A 6,000-nucleotide genomic window follows, 5' to 3' on the forward strand; every position below is an offset into this window, starting at 1 on the left:
ATAATTAAAGATATGGAGCATTTGCAATTATTAGTAGTGGCATTAAATGGTAAAAGCTTTACATGTTGAATCACATGTTAATTCAACCAATTCTAAAAGATAGAATACGAGATGCATTGCTACATAATGCAAAGTTTCAGAAATTATTAGATCATTTGAATGCAGGTCAGATGGAGAATTTTAAGATCGATAAAGAAAAGATGTACAAGAATATAATTTGTAATTCTCAAACGAATGATTTATAGAAAAAAATTCTACATGAAGCACACTATTCATAATTTACGATACATCTAGGAAGCAGAAATATGTCTCAAGAGCTCAAATGTCTATTTTGGTGGCCATGGTTGAAGTGTAATGCATAAAAATTTGTGGAAAAGTGTTTTGCTTGTCAAATGGTTAAGGTTGAGCATCAGAAGAATAGTAGTTAGTTGCAACTATTACCTATAAAAAAGTGGAAATGGGAGAATATTGCTATGGATTTCATGATTGGGCTACCCAGATCAAAATAAGATCGTGATGTATATGCGTAATCATTGATCGTTTGACCAAGTCTGCTCATTGCTTGCTTATCAAACATAAATATTCTATAGATAAGCTGACCAAAATTTATGTATATGAAAAAATATGACTTCATGGATTCCCAAAGTCAATTGTATCAGATCGAGAAAATAGATTCATATCTAGTATGTAGAGAGAAAGTTTAAGAAACTTTGGTTACTCAACTGACATTTAGTACAACTTTTCATCTCCGGCTACATGATCAATCAGAAAGAACAAATCAAATCTTAGAAGATTTGCTTTGACTTTATGTTCTTGATTTTGGTGGAAATTGGGAAATGTACATACCTTTTATAGAGTTTGCCTACATAATAACTTTTAGACCTCTATTAGTATGACTTCTTATGAAGTTCTTTATGGAAGAAAATGCAGGACACCTCTTTGTTGGGCAAAAACTAGTGAAAGAAAGATAATTGATGCTAAGTTAGTTAATGAAACTACTTAGAAGATTTAATTGATTCGTGTCAGACTGAGAGCAGTTAAAGACAAACAAAAAAAGTACTATGGTGCTAAGCACCGACGATTTGAATTTGAGATAGGATAATTTATTTTTGTGAAGTTCGGATCGATATATTAAACAGCTTGGACAGTTTGGAAAGTTGAGCCCATGATATATTGATCTCTATGAGATCATGGAGAACATTGGGAATGTGCTTAAAGGCTTGCTCTATCGACACATGTATGATATACATAATGTGTTTCACATTTCTTTACTGAGAAAATATAGTACTAATAAGGTTAGTAAGCTTTTCACGGATCACATAAACATTCAGACTGATATGAACTTTATAGAAGAATAAAAAAGGATTATAGACTATGATGTGAAGCGGCTTTGAAGTTGAGAGATTCATTTTATTCGTGTACTATGGAAGCTTGGTACAAAAACATATGCTACTTGAAAAAAGGAGTCATAATTGATGCTAAGTTAGTTAATGAAACTACTTAGAAGATTTAATTGATTCGTGTCAGACTGAGAGCAGTTAAAGACAAACAAAAAAAGTACTATGGTGCTAAGCACCGACGATTTGAATTTGAGATAGGATAATTTATTTTTGTGAAGTTCGGATCGATATATTAAACAGCTTGGACAGTTTGGAAAGTTGAGCCCATGATATATTGATCTCTATGAGATCATGGAGAACATTGGGAATGTGCTTAAAGGCTTGCTCTATCGACACATGTATGATATACATAATGTGTTTCACATTTCTTTACTGAGAAAATATAGTACTAATAAGGTTAGTAAGCTTTTCACGGATCACATAAACATTCAGACTGATATGAACTTTATAGAAGAATAAAAAAGGATTATAGACTATGATGTGAAGCGGCTTTGAAGTTGAGAGATTCATTTTATTCGTGTACTATGGAAGCTTGGTACAAAAACATATGCTACTTGAAAAAAGGAGTCATAATTGATGCTAAGTTAGTTAATGAAACTACTTAGAAGATTTAATTGATTCGTGTCAGACTGAGAGCAGTTAAAGACAAACAAAAAAAGTACTATGGTGCTAAGCACCGACGATTTGAATTTGAGATAGGATAATTTATTTTTGTGAAGTTCGGATCGATATATTAAACAGCTTGGACAGTTTGGAAAGTTGAGCCCATGATATATTGATCTCTATGAGATCATGGAGAACATTGGGAATGTGCTTAAAGGCTTGCTCTATCGACACATGTATGATATATATAATGTGTTTCACATTTCTTTACTGAGAAAATCTAGTACTGATAAGGTTAGTAAGCTTTTCACAGATTGCATAAACATTCAGATATGAACTTTATAGAAGAATAAAAAAGGATTATAGACTATGATGTGAAGCGGCTTTGAAGTTGAGAGATTCATTTTATTCGTGTACTATGGAAGCTTGGTACAAAAACATATGCTACTTGAAAAAAGGAGTCATAATTGATGCTAAGTTAGTTAATGAAACTACTTAGAAGATTCGATTGATTTGTGTCAGTTTGAGAGCAGTTCAAGACAAACAAAGAAAGTATTCTAGTGCTAAGCATCGATTAGTTGAGTTTGAGGTTGGAGAATTTATTTTTTTGAAGGTCGGTCCGAAGAAAGGTGTTAAACATTTTGGACAGTCTCGAAATGCTAGCCCAAGATATATTGACCTATATGAGATCATGGAGAAGATTGGGAAAGTGACTTACAGGCTTTCCCTACCGGCTCATGTGCATGAAATACATACTGTGTTTCATATCCCTTTACTGTAAAAATATATCATTGATGAGGCTAGTAAGCTCTTTGCAGATACCATAGACTTGTGTTTCATATCCCTTTACTGTAAAAATATATCACTGATGAGGCTAGTAAGCTCTTCGCAGATACCATAGACATTTTGACTGATGTAACCTTTATTGATGCATTAGAAAGGATTATAGACTATGATGTGAAGCAGCATAGAAGTTGAGAGATTCATTTTATTTGTGTACTATGGAAGCTTGGTATGGAAACATATGCTACATGGAAAAAGAAAGCATAAATGAGCGAATCAATTAAGGCATGAACTATGCTCTTGTCCATTAAATCTTGAGGACAATTTTTATTCAAAATTTTAATAAGGGAGATTGCAATAAAACTTTTTTATCCTTTTAAATTTTCTTAAAAAAAAAGAATTTACTGTTACAACACATGCCTCATAGGTATTGATAAAAAAAGTCTCCCATCGCCCCTGTGAGTGTACATGAGAATTATATGTCGTCTCCTCTCATTCAAATCCACCACACACAAAAGGGGAGTGAGAGGGAGTAGAGAGAATGACAAAGGGAAAGAAATCAGGGAAGAATAAAAGGAGGGAGAAGAAGCAAGGAGAAGAAGCAAAAAAAGAAGAAAAAAGAAGAAGAAGAGGAAGAAGAAAAAAGGAATAAATAGAGGAAGTGGGAGGTAGAGACGCTCAGCCCGGAGTGTCTTCTATTGGCCAAACTGAGTGTAAGAAAGAAATGGGAATAACTTTTGGCGTGCGGGTTATGTATGTGTCCTATGCACAAATAAAGGAAGGAGGTCCTTGCAAACTTGAGGGGCTTTAGTGAGCTCCTTCGTGCCTCGAGCGCATAAATTGGTTCTACAGTAAGGAGAAAGGGTGTTTTACGACTTCAGGTAAGCATTTTAAACAGAAAAATTGGGATTTGAATTGTTATTATAGTTAATATTATAATGTGATGGGAAAACTCTCTTTCTCTTATTCACAATTGTGAACATATATTACATTGTTATACACACTCCCAACTATTTAGATAAGGAATAACTCTAATATAACAATGATCTTGTAATAAGATCTCTTATAATGAGGTAGTCTAATATCAAATTTTCTAATATATAAAAATTCATAATATTCAAGGTTCAAATTTATTACTTTCCATAACACTCCCCCTCAAACAAGAGCATAGATTTTTATCATGCTTAGCTTGTTACAAGTATAAGAAACTCTAGTTCCATTAACTGTTTTGACACATTTGTTTGAAACAAAAGAGCTTTAGCCATCTCAAGAAGTATTTTTTCTTTAAGCTACCACATTTTGGGATGAAATATCAGCACATGATAATTGGTGAAGCATTCCGTTTTATCACATCCTATTAATTTTCTATAGTAACAATCTAACATGAATTACCTCCAAAAAAAAAGTATTAGTTAAATTTGTTTATAATTTAATATTGATAAAATGTTAAAGCAAAGTTAAATATAAGACCTTATCTTTTTATCTCTACACAAAGCTAATACGACCCATTATATGGGGATATGCTTATTTCTTAGTATTATTAGTATTCTTTGCTGCTCTTTCTTGCAATAATTACATATACTATATTAGTATAAGTACTGCTTAAAATGTTAAATTATACTTCTTGCTTGATCCTCAGGTTTTGACCTATTTCTTTAATTGGGCAACTATCTCAATGCTCAGCCTTCAAGCTTGTCTTTTGAATGCACCATTTAACGCCAATAGATCATAAAATCTAATGTCCTATGTGGCCAACAAATTCAAATTTTGACTACAAAATTAATTATAGATAAAAATATTTATTTAGCAAGATAATAATATCATAAATTTGTTTGATTCATGAATTTACCTCAATTTGTGCTAACATCTTCTTCTTGAAGGGCTTCATGCCTTTATTCCTCCAGTCAGAGAATGACAAGGGCACTGAAGTTTGCTCTTTGACAATGACATATTTATATGACACAAGTAAATTAAACGTGATGATGTTGCAAGGTATTCCATTGTCATTAATTTCAATGTGAACTCGTGTCCCTGGTGGTAATTTCTAAAGGTCTGCACAGGCTGTATGCCCCCTATGTCTCACTCGAGCTCCTTGTTCATCTAAAAAAGATGGATAAAATAAAAAATAATTAGTAAAAAATAGCTTATATGAACAACATTTATAATTGATACGGTTACACCACATAATAGAAAGCCAAATCCCACCTTCTGACTGTGGTGCATATTGTTCGATGTAATCTTGTTTCTAACTCACTATGCAATGGAGTAGACAATGTTTCCTGTGGTCTGCTACTTATTCCTTTGTTTTATCCATCTCTGGAAATTACCTTTTTTGCATGTCTTAGTAATGAACCACAAGTCATTTCTACAAATTAAAATGAAATAAATGAAACTATGAATAATAAAGTATAATTAAAATAAGAACATTAATTTGTATCCATATTCAAATGAAACACTTATAATTCTTAAGGTTACATCACATACAAGAAAGCAAAATCTCATCTTCTGGTCGTGGTGCATGTGGTCCAGCAAAATCTCATCTTCTGGTCGTGGTGCATGTGGTTTGTTGTAATCTTGCTACTCGGACTCTCCAAGTAGTGGAGTTGACTGTGTTTCTCTTGCTGTGCTACTTGTTACCTTGCTTAACCCACCTCTAGAGATTTCACTTTTAAGACATTTTGCTGATAAGCCACCAGCCATTCCTACAAATCAAAATAAAACAAAATAATACTAACAATAATAAAATGCAAATTAAAATAAGAGCTTCAACTTTTAGCCTTATTTAAACTAATCACTTAAATTTCATAAAGTTACACCACATACAAGAAAGTGAAACCCCATCTTTTACCTATGATGTATGTGGTTCGTTGTAATCTTGCTCGTCAAATTCACCAAGTAGTGGGGTAGACTGTGTTTCCTATGCTCTGCTAATTGTTCTCTTGCTGAACCCATTTTTGGAAATTACACTTTTTGGACGTCTTCTGATGAACTACTAGCTATTCCTACAAATTTAATGAAAGAAATAAGACAAACAATAATAAAGTGCAAATTAAATTAAAATAGGAACTTTAATTTGTAGCCTTATTTAAACTAAGCAATTATAATTAGTAAAGTTACACCACATACTAGAAAGCAAAACCCCATCTTTTGGTAGTGAAGCATATGGTTCGTTGCTCATTAGACTTGACAAGCAGTGGAGTAGATTGTTCTTTTT

The sequence above is a fragment of the Phalaenopsis equestris genome, unplaced genomic scaffold (assembly GCF_001263595.1).
Source record: "Phalaenopsis equestris unplaced genomic scaffold, ASM126359v1 Scaffold000515, whole genome shotgun sequence".
In the NCBI taxonomy this organism is placed as follows: Eukaryota; Viridiplantae; Streptophyta; class Magnoliopsida; order Asparagales; family Orchidaceae; genus Phalaenopsis; species Phalaenopsis equestris.